Here is a 19,009-nt window from a genome sequence, read left to right as displayed (position 1 = left end):
ATGTGCTTAGAATTAGAATGGGGTTAAGTTAGGTTAATAGTGATACGTTAAAGTTTGATCCTGTTTTTATGTTTAAAGAAAATTAAAAGTAACTTTTGTTTAAGTAACCATTTGTCTTGGTGAATTTCTATTGCTACTGGGTTTTGGGGTCCTCTGGACTCGGAACAATTAATTCATCTATGAAGATAACTGCCACTCTTTATTAAAGGTTACGAGTTTGAAGTAGTGAAAAATTAGATAGTTGTAGACCAGGTTTACAGAGGCCGGCTCAATATTGGGGCTGAAGGGCCTGTTCTGTGCTGAAGTGTTCTATATTCTACTTAATTCAATTGAACAAATCCAGCAATGACTAAATTAATTGTTGGTGAATGTAGGATATTCAAATTAGAGACTCAGTCTCGGATGTCAAAGGGACAGTTCTGAAAAAAGATGATTTGCAGTCATTGGAAAAGGCATCTATATAATTGTTAAAACAAAATATTATTTTTACAAGATCATTTACTTGCTTCATTGTTTTTGAGTTGTTAGCCTAGTTTACACCGGCATCACCTACGGCTCCTAGAACGCTTCCACCAGCGTTGTCTCCGCTCCATCCTCAACATTGTTAGGAATTAAAGTACCTTTAAAGAAATTGCTCGAGACAAAAATTGAGAACAAAGAACATTTATTACTACAACAATGCAAAGTTGGGTGCTTCCCCTTACCCTGGGAATACACACACATACTGGGGCTCACCCAACTTTTATACAGTCAATTTCAGTATCAGAATGCCCTCCCCCTTACATTCTTCTGCCCCCCTGGATGGGTTTGGCATAGGTAATCCTTCCTGCCTACGTGCAGTTTCAGTACACTTGGAGGACCAGGGGGTATCCTGTGGGTGCCCCATCATGTCATTGTCCTTATTCACACCTTCCTGATTCTCTGGGCTACAGTCTCTTGATATGCAGAGTTGACTCATTCTATCTAGGGTTGGCTAATTTCATATGTATTGTTGGAATCTAGGGGTTAAAACATTATGAAATGAATGATTAATCAATAAGTTTATTTGTACTGCATGAGTCAGGGAAAGAGGAATGTGGCTAAGTGGCTGTCACAGCATGGAGCAAAGTTGGCTGAACAGAAATTGGCCGCTCCCAAGATACAGGGAGAGGATATGCATAAAACGATTTAGGAGGAATGCTCAACTGAAGGAGGTGGGAAGTAGCACAGGAGACACAGGCCAGATCAGAACAAAGAATGGCCCGCAAGAATCAAAGGGAATGGAAAACCAGTCTAGGAGGAAGATTAAGGCACGAGGAGGTGTTAAAGAGAACAGCAGAAATTGGCCAGACAGGGACCAAATGGTGATTAGAAATATCTGGGGATGAATTAATTTCAGATCTAAACAACAGGATAGTCTGGCCTGGAGGATTAACATGGGAAGGCTACACCCCAGAAATCTGCAAAACAGGAGATGACTTGTGATAACCCTTATGCAAAAAGATCTAGCAGGGAAAACAACTTTTGTTCTGTGTGATAAGATTGACCTATATAAACTGTGCCAACTGGACAATAGGGGTCAGTCTCGGGGAGTAGCTCACTGGCAGGTGACCTATGAACTAACAGACTGACCCAGAGCTCTGATAAGTTTTATTCTTGTGCTGTGCTGTGCTGTGTGGTGTAATAAACTGACTGTTGAACCGAATACCTTCTCCTATCACTTCATTCAACGAACGCGCTGGACTCAGCTCACACATAGACTAAATTAAGAGTAAATAAATTAAAGCCAGAGTCCAACAGTATAAATCTGTGTATGGTTAGCTAATTAGAAATGTATGACTTGGTACTTCTGTCCAGGGCTAGGAGACCCTTATCTGATCCAGACTACCTCAACTTCCTACATTCTATTGTACCTTACCATTCCTTATCTTAGTCCTATGGTCTTGTCACAAAGACTAGAAGATTCTTATGTTAATCGTGCTGACTCTGCTTTCCTGCATCCTAAGCCCCAAGCTTATCCTGTTTGAACTGGTTACAGCCATTTTACTGATGAACTTTAGTTTCTTCCATGTTCATAATTTTAGGTCAATTTTCCCATCTCTCACAACATTCATTGGAGCGACTTCATCCCCAACATCGAAGTACTCGAGATGGCAGAGGCCGACAGCATCAAATCCACGCTGCTGAAGATCCAACTGCGCTGGGTAAGTCATGTCTCCAGAATGGAGGACCATCGCCTTCCCAAGATCGTGTTATATGGCGAGCTCTCCACTGGCCACTGAGACAGAGGTGCACCAAAGAAGAGGTACAAGGACTGCCTAAAGAAACCTCTTGGTGCCTGCCACATTGACCAGCGCCAGTGGGCTGATATTGCCTCAAACCGTGCATCTTGGCGCCTCACAGTTCGGCGGGCAGCAACCTCCTTTGAAGAAGACCGCAGAGCCCACCTCACTGACAAAAGACAAAGGAGGAAAAACCCAACACCCAACCCCAACCAACCAATTTTCCCCTGCAACCGCTGCAACCGTGTCTGCCTGTCCCGCATCGGACTTGTCAGCCACAAACGAGCCTGCAGCTGACGTGGACATTTACCCCACCATAAATCTTCATCTGCGAAGCCAAGCCAAAGAGAAAAAAAAAATATCTTGCCATTGAAACATTTCACATCCATTCCATCATTATAAAGTGGGTCATTCTGAGTCAATGAAAGTTGACATACATCAACCAATTCCTTCTTTTAGGTATACATTATTTAATTGTTGTTTACTCATTTATTTGACATATGATTTTAACCTCCTTATGAACCTATCCTACTGCTTCTCAGGATCTGCGGATATCTTATCCATTCCCTCATTTTCTCCCATTTATTTTGTCTTGCAGCCTCACATTGTGCAGGATTTAATTTATTTTTTAATGAGAGATAATGAGGTAAATATGGGACACCAGTTTTCCCAATTAAATGAACAGAGGTTTTGGAGGAAAGGCCAGGAATTCTCAGGACATCCATAACTCCTGAGGAGAAGTAGCCAAATGATATTATCACCTACTTTATCCATTCATGGTGACTAGTAGGTGAACTGTGGCAACTGAAGCTGAAAACTCAAGGAAACTCTCCCCCCCCCCCCCCCCCCCCCCATCCAGGTCAGGCCCTTGAGGTCCATATGACAGTATAGAACCATAAAGCATAGAATACTACAGCACAGAAATAGCCTACCTAATCTGACTGTACAAAACCAGATCAGACTCATGGAATGGGGAAAAGCAACAGGCTAGTCTGGACATCAGCCTTGGCCTAGGAAACTATTGAATGTTGGAAACTTCTTTAAAGATCTGCTCAATTTCAAATTCAAATTTATTATCATCCAATTGCACAATTTTTTTTCTTTGGCTTGGCTTTGCGGACGAAGATTGATGGAGGGGTAATGTCCATGTCAGCTGCAGGCTCGTTTGTGGCTGACAAGTCCGATGCAGGACAGGCAGACACGGTTGCAGCGGTTGCAAGGGAAAATTGGTTGGTTGGGGTTGGGTGTTGGGTTTTACCTCCTTTGTCTTTTGTCAGTGAGGTGGGCTCTGCGGTCTTCTTCAAAGGAGGTTGCTGCCTGCCGAACTGTGAGGCGCCAAGATGCGTGGTTTGAGGCGATATCAGCCCATTGGCGGTGGTCAATGTGGCAGGCACCAAAAGCTTCCTTTAGGCAGTCTTTATACCTCTTCTTACGGTGGCCAGTGGAGAGATCACCATATAACACGATCTTGGGAAGGCGATGGTCCTCCATTCTGGAGATGTGACCTACCCAGCGCAGTTGGATCTTCAGCAGCGTGGATTCGATGCTGTCGGCCTCTGCCATCTCGAGTACTTTGATGTTGGTGATGAAGTCGCTCCAATGAATGTTGAGGATGGAGCGGAGACAACACTGGTGGAAGCGTTCTAGGAGCTCTAGGTGATGCTGGTAGAGGACCCATGATTCGGAGCCGAACAGGAGTGTGGGTATGACAACGGCTCTGTATACGCATACGCTAATCTTTATGAGGTTTTTCAGTTGGTTGTTTTTCCAGACTCTTTTGTGTAGTCTTCCAAAGGTGCTATTTGCCTTGGAGAGTCTGTTGTCTATCTCGTTGTCGATCCTTGCATCTGATGAAATGGTGCAGCCGAGATAGGTAAACTGGTTGACCGTTTTGAGTTTTGTGTGCCCGATGGAGATGTGGCGGGGCTGGTAGTCATGGTGGGGAGCTGGCTGATGGAGGACCTCAATTTTCTTCAGGCTGACTTCCAGGCCAAACATTTTGGCAGTTTCCGCAAAACAGGACGTCAAGCGCTGAAGAGTTGGCTCTGAATGGGCAATTAAACTGGCATCGTCTGCAAAGAGTAGTTCACGGACAAGTTGCTCTTGTGTCTTGGTATGAGCTTGCAGGCGCCTCAGATTGAAGAGACTGCCATCCGTGCGGTACTGGATGTAAACAGCTTTTTCATTTTTGAGGTCTTTCATGGCTTGTTTCAGCATCATGCTGAAGAAGATTGAAAAGAGAGTTGGTGTGAGAACACAGCCTTGCTTCACGCCATTGTTAATGGAGAAGGGTTTAGAGAGCTCATTGCTGTATCTGACCCGACCTTGTTGGTTTTCGTGCAGTTGGATAACCATGTTGAGGAACTTTGGGGGGCATCCGAGGTACTCTAGTATTTGCCAAAGCCCTTTCCTGCTCACGGTGTCGAAGGCTTTGGTGAGGCCAACAAAAGTGATGTAGAGTCCTTTGTTTTGTTCTCTGCACTTTTCTTGGAGCTGTCTGAGGGCAAAGACCATGTCAGTAGTTCCTCTGTTTGCTCGAAAGCCGCACTGTGATTCTGGGAGAACATTTTCGGTGACACTAGGTATTATTCTATTTAGGAGAATCCTAGCGAAGATTTTGCCTGTAATGGAGACTATAGCCTGACAAAAGAGCATTCTCTAGTCCTGGCGGTGCGGGGGGGGGGGGGGGGGGGGGCGGGGGGTGGGGGGGTGGAAGCAGGCAAAAACACAAGACAAAGCACACGCACAGAGACAAATGATACACATGCAGGACGTACATACATAAAATAAAAATAAATAAATATTTGTCAATATATAGTTGCGTCTCAGAGGCTTTATATGAACAGTTCATTCAGTCATTCAAAAGTCTCAATAACCATTGGAAGAAGCTATTTCTCAGCCTGGTGATTCTGACTTTCTCCTATATCACTTTCCCAATGGGAGTAGCTGGATGATGCCACATGCGAGGTGGTAGGGGCTCTCAATGATTTTGCAAGCTATCTTCAAACAATGATCCCAGTAGATCATGTCGATGAGGAAGGGGGGTGGGGTTGGAAGGGCGACCCTAGTGAGTCTCTTTGCCACTCTTCTGGTCCTGGGGATTGATCTAATGCTCCGCAGCAATTGTACTACATTGTGATGCAGCAGCCACCCAGGAGCCTCTTGATAAAGCTGCTGTGGAAAGTTGACAAGATGGAGGCCGGTTGTCTTGCCTGCCTCAGTGTTCTCAGGAAGAGTAGTTGCTATTGTGCCTTCCTGACGAGAGGTTGTATGACCAGGATAGGTCAGCTGTTAATTGGACTCCAACAAACTTGGTACTCTCAGTAGTGGAGAGTGGTCATTCCTGGACCTCCTGAAGTCCATGATAATTTCCATTGTTTTGTCCACATTGAGACTCAGGTTGTTATTTTTGTATCAAATCACGAGATTTTCCACCTCTTCTCTGCAGTGTGACTCATCATTGTTGCTGATGAGGGCAACTAATGACGTTTCATCTGTAAACTTGGTGACTCTGTTGAAGCTGTTGTGGGTCAGTAGCCTGAACAGGAACAGGCTGAGTACAGCCCTGAGGTGTGCCAGTTCTCAATGTGATAGTTCAAGAAGTTCCACTGCTGACCCGAACAGATTCCGTTCTTTTCATTGGAAAACACAGAATCGGGATAGATCAGTACAAAGGGAGGCTGCTTGATCCACTTTGTTCATGATGGCTTGAAAAGAATTGTGGAAACAGATCTAGCTGTTGAGCTATAGACCTTTGGTGTGAGGCGTAGTCATTTTGTAATTTATAGCATGGCAAGTGATCATCCAGATATATTCAAATAAAATGAGATTTTCTACCCTACCATTCAAACCACCAGTGGTCTATGGAGTAACATTTTGCCTGAAGTCTAACCCTTCTACCTACTGACCAAACTTTGTGTTCTCCACTAAAAGAACCAAGTTTACTTGTTTAACCTATCCGGGCTCCTCACAATTTTGTGCAGCTCATTTAATATCTTCCTGACACAATGTATCAGAGAACTGACAAGGTGATCTTTTTTTTAAATTTAAGAATGCATAATAGGGCATATTCTGTCAAAAGCCTAATAGTGGATACATATTTATCCAACCGTGACAACAATGTTCACCTCCAATGCCACAATTTCATCAACGAATGCCTATTTCTTCGTCTACTGCCCATCCTGCATTAATGATTTTAATTCTAACAATTTTAATGATACAACACAGCAGAAGGCCCTTCCAGCCCATGAAACTCATGCTGCTCATTTATATTCAATTAATATTGAAGGTTGGAAGGAAACTGGAGCACCCAGAGGAAACCCATGCATGTCATGAGGAGAATGGACAAACTCCTTCCAAAGTGCTAGGTTTAAACCAAGATCACTTGTTCTGTAATAGCAATGTGTTCTTTCTTTGGCTTGGCTTTGCAGACGAAGATTTATGGAGGGGGTAAATGTCCACGTCAGCTGAGGAGTTCACGTGCAATGAGGGCAGACCGACGTTCAGGTCGGTGGCTGTCAGCCTTGTCTAGCATGGTTCTGATGTTCCAGCATGCTAGCTTGAGTTTGTGAGCATCTTTTGAGGGGGAGGACGTGGAGGGGGAGGATGTGGACCTGTCCTCGGGCCTGCGCAAAAGAGCTTTTAGGTGGAGAGCAGTGCGCGCAGTACTGGCCCCACCCTTTACACCCATGGTTCGTGTGCCGTGGCCAAGCAAGCTGGGATGTGGCAGCAAGGTCCTTGGGTCGTAGGTTTTATATCGGAGTGCCCTTCTCCTATGCAGGTTTCTTACCCGGGCTGGAGGGGCCTGCCTCCCCTCCTAGGTCGGTCCATACTGCCTGGACTGGGGCCGCCGTCTCCACCTCTCTGCCCGGACCGGGGCCTCCGTCTGCCTCACTCGACCGAGGCCAGGGCCTCCCCTTGCTCCTGCCCGGATTGGGGCCGCCACCGCCTACCCTCTGCCCGGACCGGGGCTGGGGCCGCCGCTGCTCTCCCTGTGCCCGGACCGGAGCCGCCGCCTTCACCTCTCTGCCCGGACCGGGGCCTCCGCCTGCCTCACTCGACTGAGGCCGGGGCCGCCGCCTCCCCCTTGCTCCTGCCCGGATCGGGGCCACCGCCGCCTATGTGTTAATCACTATGCTAACTGCCATTTCAGCCCGGTTAGCTCTAGCATGGCTGCCAATGGAGAAATACCACTTTAAGATCTTGCAATGACTGGACATTTCCACAGATCTGTTTCCTCTGAAATTTTACTTGAAATTACGTTTCACAACAGCCTTTTAATCACTGATTAGGTTATGGATCTGCCCAGTTGTTAGTTTAATATAATTTTTCTGTTAAAATCAATTTAATTCACAAGGACACACTGTCAAAAATATCCACTTAGAATCACATTTCACTTGTTTTCAATGGTACAAAAGTTTGCACTAACTGTAGAATTAACTGGCTGACTGTCGCGGTCAGATACGCTGAGGGACTTCATAAAGCTAGATGTTGAAAGACATTTTCACTCTATCTGCTCACTGATTACACTAATTTCAAGAGAGCAATCCTCAAAAACTTATGTACCTGCTGCACTAAATACCTTCAGCAGCTATCTCACTTGCTTAAGTAATTTATTAGTTCAAGAGCCTAAGCAAGAATTTCCAAACGCAGTCCAGAGATGATGTAAGAAACTGCAGGCTGATTATGCAAATATTGTTTTCTACACATTTTGAAGTAATGCCAGGAGACCTCTTGTTAATTATGATGTGACAATGAAGAAAGTAGAATAGGTTTTCATTCACAAGTAAATCATAGACAGTACTGACAGATTTTTACAGTAAAATGTTTACTGACAGATGATCCTTGGCAATCATTCCATATTTGCATCCTTTGAACAATAATTGAGGGCAATATCAATATGGGAAATTCAGAGAGAGAGAGAGAAAAAAGAGGGAGATAGAGAGTGAAAGAGGGGAGGAGAGAGGGGAGGGAGAGAGAGGGGAGAGAAGAGAGAGATAGGAGAGAGGAGATGGAGAGGAGAAAGAGAGTGGGAGAGGGAAAAAGAGATACCTTTGCATGTCTTTTTATCTACATAATAGCTGATTTCAAATTTTCCAATATTACTTTCCACCTGTCCATTTTCTTATCCTGTCTCCAACCCTTGAAGCATCATCTCTGAATCCTTCTTGCAGCTCAAACTGTCAAGCAGGATATGAGATAGACTGGAAAAGTCAACTGAATTGTCAGAATGCCATAAAATGACCCCAAACTGGTTGTTATCAAATTTAGGTACATCCAAGAGAATTTCTTGAAATAATACATAGTATATTGTCCACTATGGTGAAGAATGAGTCTTATCAGGTGGTCAGAAATTCAGTTAGGGAGCATTTTGGAAACAATCAGAATTCTTTAACTTTAAGATCATTATGGATAAGTTTGGAACTCGGGTAAGTACTAATTTGAGGGAAATGTAGAACATTATTTGGCAGGAGCTAGGAGAGTAGATGGGGGGCAGTTGTTATTGAGTAAGTCCACATCTGACATGTGGGAGTTGCTTAAAGACCAGCTTATCAGAATCCAGTGCAGCCATGCTCCAGTGAGGAAGAAAGACTGGCATGGAAAGGTTCGGGAATAGAACTATTGTAAATTTTGTACAAAGTCAAATGAAAGACAAATAAGATTTAAAAAAAAATGAAACCAGGCTTAATACTTCAGAAATGTAAAGAAAGCAGGAAAAAAAAACTCAATCAGGAGGGTTGAAAAGGTCCATGAAATGTCCTTAGTGATCAAGAAGATCTCAAGGCATTTTATAAATATATTGAGAACAAGAGGGTATATCGGGATTGAGTTAGACCACTCAAGGACAAAGCAGGGAAGTCAGAGGAAGCTGGTGAGGTACTAAATGAATACTTTGTAAAAATATTCACCAATGAAAAGAAAATGGAAAACAGTGAGGTCAGTGTGGGATTTACTAATATTCCATGTATGTTGATGTCAAGGAGAAGGCAATGTTGTTTCTATTGCAGAATATTAAAGTGGATATGACCCTAAAGCCTCAAGGAATGGGCCAGGATATTGAGAGAGGCAAGGTCGGAGATTGCTGCTATATTGACATAGATTATTGTATCCCCTCCAGCAAAAGTCAAGGTCCCAGAGGACTGGAGAGTTATCAATGTGGCTTCTTTGTTTAAGACATATGCTGTACCATTGAAAGCAATGCTGTTGTTTGTGACATATGTTAATAAATTTGATGAAAATGCAGATAGGCTAATGGGCAAGTGTGTAGACTTGGGGTGCAAGCCCACAGCTCTCCGAAGGTGGACACACGTGGATACAATTCTAAAGACAACTGTGGCAGCTTTATAAACTTAGGTTGGGCCATATTTGGAGAAAATGTTATGTGCAGTTCTTGTCAGCACATTACAGGAAGGATTTGGAGAATTTGCAGAGGCTACATAAAAGATTCATCAGGATGTTACCTGCATTCGAGGGTATCAGTTCAGAGGGGAGGTTGGACATATTTCACTGCTTGATGAGTTGAACACCTTTCATGCTCACTTTGAAAAGAAGAACTCAACAGCACCTATGAGAATCCCAGCAGAGGCTGGCGACCTTGTGATATCTGTCTCTGAGGTCTCTGAGGTCAGAACATCCTTCAAGAGGGTGAACCCTCATAAGGTGTCAGGCCCTGATGACATACCTGGTAGGGTACTGAAAATCTGTGGCAACCAACTAGTTGGAGTCTTCAGTAACATCTTCAGTCTCTCATTGCTGCAGTCATTTTCCCCACTTGCTTTAAAAGGGCATCAATCAAACCAAGAAGAGCAGAGTGATCTGCCTCAATCACAATTTCATTGTGATCAAATGCTTTGAGAGTTGCATCATGGCCAGAATTAACTCATATCTAAAAAAAGAATTGGGCCCATGGCAATTCGCCGACTGGCGCAATCATTCCACAACAGATGCAATCTCACTGGCTTGCCACTCAGCTCTTGATCACAAGCAGTGATATGTACCTCGGGCTACATTTCAACGATTACAACAGCTTTCGACACAATCATCCCCTCAGTACTGGTCAGCAAGGTCCAAAACCTGGGCCTCTGCACCTCCCTCTGCAACTGAATCCTGGAAACTTCCTTATCTGAAGACCACAGTCAGTGCAAATTGTTAACAACATCTACTCCTTACTGACAATCAGCACAGGCGCACCTCGAGGATGTGTGCTTAGCCCACTGCTCTGCTCTCTCCACACCTATGACTGTGTGGCCAGGAACAATTCAAATGCCATCGACAATTTTGTCAATGATATCATGGTTGTTGGCAGAATCGCAGACACTAATGAGGAAGCGTACAGATAGATAAGCTAATTGAGCAGTGGCGCAAGAACAACCTTGCACTCAACCAAGCACAACTAAGGAACCGATTGTGGATTTCAGGAAAGGAAACCAGGAGAACACAAACTAATCCTCATTGAGCAATGGAAAGAATAAAGAATTTCAATTCCTGGTTGTTAACATCTCTGAAGATCTCTCCTGGGGCCTTCATGCTGATGCAATCATGAAGAAAACCCACTATATCTCGCCATATTTCAGTAGGAGTTTGAACAGATTTGATATGTCACCAAAGACTCTTGCATATTTCCACAGGTGAGCATTCTGACAAGTTGCATCACTGATTGGCTATGGAGGTGCCAATGCACAGGACAGGAAGAGGCTACAGAGAGTTGCAAACTCAGCCAGCACCAGCAAAGACATTAGTCTTGACTCCATTAACGACGGTGTCTCAAGAAAGCCTCCTTTGCCGCCCAGGCCATGCCCTCTTTTCACTGCCAACATCAGGAAGGAGGTACAGGAGCCTGAAGACAAATCCCCAACAGTACAAAAACAACTTCTTCCCCTCCGTCATCAGATTTCTGAATGGACAATGAACCACAGACATTCCCTACTTTATTTATTTAAAAACTGTAATTTATAACAATTTTTGCACCTGCAATGCTTCAACTAAACAACAAATTTTGTGACATATGTTCATGACAATAAATTCTGATTCTGATACTAATAAACTTGAATTGCTTTCTCTAGTGTGTTGAAGACTGAAGGCAGAAATTTATAAAATTATGAGAGGCAAGATAGGGTAAGATTTTTTAATTTACTGATACATCCCTGTAGAAGGCCCTTCTAGCTCACGAAACCCATGCTTCCCATTACACCCAATTAGTCTGCCAGCCCTGTACATTTCGGAGAATGGAGGCAAGTGAAAGCCACACAGACATGGAGAGAACAATCTCATTACAGATAGTGTCAGATTCACACCCAGCTCACTTGTGCTAAAGTAGCTTTGTGTTAACTGCAACACTAACCATGCTCCCCCAATAGATAATGTAGTCTTTTTCCTAAGGTGGAAATGTCTAATACTTGAGGGCATATATTTAAGATGAGATGGAGAAAGCGTAATTGGAGATGTCTGAGATAAATTTATTTTATCCAGAGAGTGGCAGGTGATTGGAGGTACTGCCAGGGGTGATAATAATAGCACTGTTTAAGACTCATTTAGACAGGCACACAAACATGCAGGGAATGGAAGTATATGGACCATGTGAAGGCAGATGGGATCAATTTAATTTGGCATCATGTCCGACACAGACACAGACATGCATCAAAGGCTGCAGGGCCTTTACTGTACTTGAATTCTATTCTGTACAGATAGATATTCTGAGGCATTTTATATTTCTTTGCGGACCATAGTTAATAGGATTACAAACAGAAATTATTTTATCTTTGCTTTATAGTTCTCTTAATCAATACAAAATAAATTGTTGGCTTTAATTTCATTGTAATCAGAGATGTTCACCGCGGAATTTGGCCCAACAGACCATTAATTGTGTGCCAAATATCAACACTGATTTGCATTAATCTGACATTTATTCTATTTTTTTAATCCTCACCACCTTTGCATTAACTCCACAGATTCCACCACCTACCTAAGCTCCAGAGGTAACTTGTGGTTCATCGCTGTGGATATGAATGCCACTGGTCAGTAGTCATTTAAGCAAGTTACCACACTCTTCTTGGGCACAGGTACGATTGAGGCCTGTTTGAAACAGGTTGGGGGTATCTCACCCTGTTGGAGTGAAATGCTAAAGATATTTGTGAATACATTAGGAAGTTGGTCAGCACAGGGATTCACTCTCCTGAAGGCAGATCACACTTAATCTTCAGATACTAACAATAGAGTATCATCAGGGCACATAGGGGTGCGCAGAGGTTCTTCCTTGTTCTAGTGGTTATTGAGCTCATCAGGAAATTAAGCTTTGCTGACTCTTACTGGGGCTGAATTTGATTTTGTAGTAGGTCACTTAAGCCCACATGACAGGAAATCAAAGCACCCACAGGAAACCCATGCAGTCATAGGGAAAACATATAAATAGACTGGTGCATGGCACCAGAAAAGAGGATAATACTTCCTATTGAGAAGGAGAAACATGGGATATGACCCTACAAGGCAGCGACTGGGGCAGCAGACCAGCAAGGGTCTCTGTGGATAAAGAACCTACACAAGACCATGGCCTACTGGCGACGTGGTCAAAGGACCACACAGGCTGTGGACGGCTGGGGATTGGCTCATGGGAACCAGGTATCGAAACTGGGATTCTGGAGCTTGGGTGACCGATGGAGTCTTTGGTTCTGCAGGAGCGCTGGAGGAGAATCCACAGACACAATGTCTCTGAAGGGACTCTCTTCTACTTCTTTTTCCTCTATTGTTAGGGGCAGTGGGCAAAGCTCAAGGTGACTTTTTGTTTATCTTGACAAGAGTTGAAGTATATTTTATTTTTAATGTATTATTACATGACAATAAAAGGAATCCTTGAACCTTTGAACTCAGTGAGAACAGCAAGCACACTTCTGGCACAGAAAGGCAGCAGCTCTTCTAGATGACTCAAGACAAATGTGGACACTTGACAATACCAGTAATACCAGTGTGAGATGTGGCATACCATTAAGAAAGCACATTAAGCTTTGGGAAGGAATTGTGAGGGATAAACTGTATTGGCAACCGCACAGTGGCATAGATTGACATAAAAATCTTGAATTACCATTTCTGGTGAATATCGTGTTGAGTATGGCCACAGATTGGGACGAGGCAAGACCTAAATGAGATTTTTAGCATTCAACCTGATTCCAAAGTAAGATCGCATAGAGTGCAAAATGTGGTTGACATTATTCAAAGAAAATTAGTACTATTATGCATGATAATTAGACACAATTAAAGTGAATTAAAATTTACAATCATTAATGTTGAAGAATGTTGAAAGAGAAGCGAAATTCTAGCTTTTGTATGTGTTTGCCAATGGCAATTTAAACTTAATTAAATGATATGAGTAGCATCTGAGTCAATACAATAGAATCCACTCACAACATGACATTTTAATAGCTTAACAGCATATTGGACATCTGTGGCATGGAATTAGTTGTGCAGTGCCAGCTTTATCCACTTTGATCCTCCAAAACAAGAATGCCTGGAAAGTTTCAAGATATATATCATTTTAAGTACCACAGTGTAAAAAGAAACCAGGTCTCTTAAAGCCTATCTCATGCATCTTTCTCTCCAATCTCCAGCAATGCCCACTCTTGGAGGAGATACATAGTCCATTTCCATCAGCTGGCTTGCCTGTCAAAGGTGTACATGGAGATAAATAATGTACTCACCAATCTTTGTAAGCAAAATGGGATTAACTACAAAATAAATGCTTGCAGAAGCACAATGAATTTCAGCCAAAATGTTTTTTTTTGGTGGATGTATTGAACAAATTACAAATATTTTTGATGAAATGGTAATTTTGAAGTCCATAAATAGTCTTCATTTTATCAGTCTGATCATATCCTTAGCACTAATGATTTTGGAGTTGTTAAGAGTGAAAGGGGAAATGTTTAAAATGAACATATGAGCAAACTTCTTCATGTAGAGAGTGGTGAGAGTGTGAAACAAATGCCAGCTGAAGTGGTGAACGTGAGGTCCATTTTGACATTGAAGAACTTTTTTTAATAGATACACGGATGGGAGGGGTATGGAGGGCTATGGTTCAGGTGCAGATCATTGGGACTGGGCAGAATGATAGTTCAGCACAGATTAGCTGGGCCAAAGGGGCTGCCTCTATGTTGTAGTGTTTTGCAGTTCTATGGGTCTACTATTGTGAACTCACTTGTTCTGACTAGATTTTCTTTAATTACAGTCAGAAAATCTGAGAGGTTTTCACTTTCCTTTATCAGTTTCTTTGGAGCAATGTATGATACTGAGTTATTAAGTGTCATTATATATGGCCCATGATCTTCCCAGTTACAATTACCCATTTGTCATTTATATAATTGCAGAGCAGTGGTTTTCAAACTGCCCCACTAAACTCACATTCCACCCACCTTAAGCAATCCCTTTGCCATAGGTGTGATTAGTAAGGGGTTGCTTAAGGTGGACTGTGGGTGGAAAAAAGGTTGAAAACCACTGTTTTAATCGTACCTAATTGACTCATTATGTGCACGGTTTCATAACTCCAAAGGAAATGGGCCCATGACAATTTTTCTCAAGCAAAATATTTCAGTCACAATTGGGTCTAGAGCAATGATTCTTAACCTTCCCTTCCCACTCACATACCACCTAAAGCAATCCCTTACTAAGCACAAAGCACCTATGGCATAGGTGGAATGTGAGTTTAGGGAGGCAATTTGAAAACCAGTGTTCTAGAACAATACATTCAGGTAAGATAAATACAGTGGAGTCTAAATGTACACCAAAGAAATTTGTTGTGATTCCATTAGGCACAAATGCAGTGATTTATTCTAGTCTTTGAAATAACCAAAGGCTGAATGGACTAAGAATTATTCTCTGAATAACTTTGCCCAAATGTTTGGTTCTGTACTCATCTACCTCCTATTTTCCTGCCAATGACTTCACTGGATGGAAACTACTGCTAGAGCAGTGCTGGTCAATCTTTTTACCTTATATTTAAGAAAATTTATATGTTTTATTGCAATATTCTATGACATATATCATTTGAGTTTGAGAACTTGCAGGGAACTTGAGAATTTAAAAACAAAATGGTATTTTCTGTTCAGGATGAACTTTACTCAATTATAAAGTTCCCTGCAAATGTATATAAACCATTTATTTTCTGTTCAATTACTGAACATAAGTATTCATACACAGCGTGGAACAATTTGTTCTCACTCTGCTCAAACATGTAACTCTGAACTACTACACGGAACTCCGGTAGAACACTTATGCTGTCGATATAAATATAGAAGGTATTTGAAAAGTTTAATGAATGACAGTTGTAAAATAAGGCAACCACAACAGCAAAGTGAAAGTAGCATCAACAAATTGTGGGAAAAGAGTGTCATTAAAGAGTAAATCAGAAATATATAAATGTGCTTGTTGACTCTGAAAGCTGGTAAACAGAAGAAAATAAATGGAATAAGGAAATCCATCCCAACACAGCTCCAAAAACATGCAATATACAACTTGGAATTTTCAAATTCAAAAATATTGTCCAGTAAATGGATTTCCTTTCAATAAATCGCACAGGCAAGTACTGAACATCATCGCAAGATAAAAGTGACAAGCTTTGTTAACTTTGGGATTACCCGGTTTAATATTGGTGGAAGCCCCTGATTGGGAATGATTCTTGTTACTGGGGACTGACAGTGGAGCACAATCTGATCAGGGGTCGACATTGCCCTGCTATGTAGAATGAGCCGACCTTATGGTGCTCCACATGAGTTTAAAAAAAAAATCGCTGGATTTCTTCCAGATCTCCGCAGCAAACACTTCTCAGAAATGCAGTCACCATATGTCATCCTAGGTATCACATAATTAACCTTAACTGATTCAAGATCAGTCAAAAAATTCTACTCTCCTTCTGTAAATTCTTTTTGGATGGGTCTTCCATACAATATGTTCCTTTCTGCTTCACTTCAATTAAAAAAAGCCAACAGTTGTCCAGAAAGTAGCTTACAACAACATTGGACTCTGCTTAATTCTCATCTGAAGTAGGAATCAGGTACACCAATTATTCAAATACCAGCACTAATGTTTGCCTCAGGATCACATTGCATCAACACTTAAGCTCTTTTGCACCCCACCCTTACGTTGCAGTCCAAAGTCCTAGTCTGCTGATCCCAAGTCACACTTTGTTCAACTCTCTCATATCCCACTGAAATGGATCACATTTTTCTATCCTCTGAGTCCTAACTTGTATGGGTATCTGACTCAATAATGTCCGTCGGGAGGGGGTGGGGGTGGTGGAGACACATTGTCCATTCCCATATCGGTTGGAATGCGACTCTGACTCACAGCAATGTGGCTTATTCACCGTGGCTTGATGGACCATTTCAGAGGATAATATACTATTTCAGGGTACATTATAGCTGGGATTTAAAGCAGAAATTTATTAGTGACACCCACAAAATGACACAAATCAAATTTTTTTTGCCTGATCAATATTATCAAGGCAAACTTCTTTGACACCTTCTCCAAACCTATTAAAAAATTTAAAATTTAGACATACAGGCCATTTTGGCTCACGAGCCTGTGCCACCCAATTACACCCAATGAACCTACAACCCCTGGTATGTCTCAAATGGTGGGAGGAAACTGCAGCCACCAGAGGAAACACATACCGAGATGGGGAGAACATACAAACTCCTTACAGACAACGTGAGATCTGAACCCCAGTCCTGATCGCTGGTGCTGTAACAGCATTGCGCTAACCGTCCGATAATTGTGAAGAGTGAATTTGATTAAATTGACAATTAACATTTTCTAATACTGTAACTTCTCATTTTCTCAGCAGCAGGGCTGTGGAATTCTGACAAAACAAGTTTAAGACCATGAGACATAGTAGAGAAATAGGGTATTCAGCCTGCCATTTCATCATGAGCTGATCCACTTTCCACTGAGCCCCAGACCCAGCCTTCTCCCCATAATCTTTGATGCCCTGGCTTATCAGGAACAATGAATGCCAATCATAATAAGGAACTCAATACTGAATTTCCCCTTTCAGGCCTACAAATAATCGAACTGGCCATCTGGTTGGTCATATAATGCACAATATTTCCTGATCTTAGGTCAAGGGTAGGTTTTCCGATTTATAAAAAGTGAATATAGCCAAAAATTACCGTATATCACATGCCCTCTTCCCCATTTTCTATATTGTAGTAGCTAAGAATATAAAAAATAGAAGCAGGAATAATTTATTGGATCTTTGTTCACTTAAATACAGCACTTTTGTATATGGGATGACAATTACAGTGTCTGCAGACTTTCCTGTTTAACTTCATTAGACAGGAAGAAAAGCCTTGCACATCATACTTCAGATACAGTTTCACATGGGCTTTATGTAATTAAAGCAAGACTTCCTTCTGTCTTGTGCACTACAAAATGTACGGGGCTGTAGGTTAATTGGGTGTAATTGGGCAGCAGAAGTTTCAAGCAGCTTCTACTGTGTTGTTTAAGAAAAATTGTATCCGGTTTCTGATGAAAGGACATTGATCTGAAGTGGCAACACTACTTCTCCCTCCACAAATTATATCAAACATGCTGGACATTTTGCATCTTTATTTCAAATTTGTGTAAATTTTCTTTTTATTTATTTTATTTGGCAATCAATGTTTTAAATTATTTTAATGTGTTGCAATGTATTTCATTTATAAACAGATGGTTATTAAGCATTAAAATAACTTTTAAGATTTAAGCAGTCTTCAGTTTTAATGCAAATTTTTAAGAAATAATTACCATAAGCATTTAAAATGCTTCTCAGCCTTGATCCTGGTTGAAATTCTGTCACTTCTCCGGCTTTCTGTTAGCACGTTGACCCACCTGGGATCTGCCTTTTGCTGAGGACTCACTATCATGCAAAACAGCTGTAATATATCTGGTCTCTTATGGATGCTGCAAGCGTTCTTCCAGCATTTCTGTGTCCTCACTATCACTCACCTGCCTGCTGGACATCCTGTTTGGAAGCAAATATAAGCAACCAAGTCGGTGTTTGATGAGTCATATTCAATTCAACTGAGCCCAATAAGACCAGCAGGTCCATGCCAAAAGAAGTCAAACAAATGAATGGTTTCCAGGATTCTACAAGTACTCATCAGGAAGCATCAACTAAGAATTGCACCAAAAGGAATAAATTTCAACTTGTGTTGACTCCTTCCCAAATGATTTCTCTAGATAACGCATACAACTGCATAAAAATGCACAAACATTTTTATCTTCACCCACACTACACATTCACAACATCTGTTTATTTAGAAAAATTCTCCTTGACATACAAAATCATTGCCTTTTATATTAATTCTGGTCTTCAAGTTACAACATGAAAAGATCTCTGACCCCTTTCCAGAGTAGATATATTACATCAATAGTCTGAAGACATCTAAAGGGCTTTGAATTCAGCTATTGAAATTCATCTTGTTTCAGAGGAGAGTTTGTACCTCAATTAATAAGTAGGCCATGGCTTTTGGAAACATTGCAAATTATATATTATTCATGTTCTTCTTCAAACCATATTGTTTAAAAATATTTTAGACTGGTTTCTTGTGGACAGCATATTTAAAGCTTCATAGAGTGCCAAGCAAAGCTAAAATCGAACAAGATAGAAGTTACAAATCGATGTTCAAATGTATTTGTGATAGGTATTGATCCAATTGAATAAAATATGCAATTACAAGCAAACTAGATTATTTGCTGTATCAGATGCCAAAGAAAACATAGATTTA

At 41.7% G+C, this 19,009-nt stretch overlaps 1 long non-coding RNA gene across 4 annotated transcripts in view; it reads left to right on the top strand.

Annotated features, from left to right (window-relative positions):
- LOC138752364 (uncharacterized) overlaps nt 1-19,009 on the top strand; it is a 98,007-nt gene that overhangs the window by 36,053 nt on the left and 42,945 nt on the right. Inside the window, exons 3-5 of one of the 4 annotated variants that reach the window (XR_011350560.1) lie at nt 11,324-11,375; nt 12,209-12,274; nt 13,859-13,977. This is a non-coding gene — a long non-coding RNA (uncharacterized lncRNA). Of the gene's footprint in view, nt 1-11,323; nt 11,376-12,208; nt 12,320-13,858; nt 13,978-19,009 lie in introns of those variants that run through there. The other 3 variants (XR_011350561.1, XR_011350563.1, XR_011350562.1) reach the window with 3 other exon arrangements.

This window comes from Narcine bancroftii, chromosome 2 (genome assembly GCF_036971445.1).
Source record: "Narcine bancroftii isolate sNarBan1 chromosome 2, sNarBan1.hap1, whole genome shotgun sequence".
NCBI lineage: Eukaryota > Metazoa > Chordata > Chondrichthyes > Torpediniformes > Narcinidae > Narcine > Narcine bancroftii.
The sequence above is the reverse complement of the archived record's forward strand: the minus strand, read 5'-3'. Positions and strand labels throughout refer to the sequence as shown.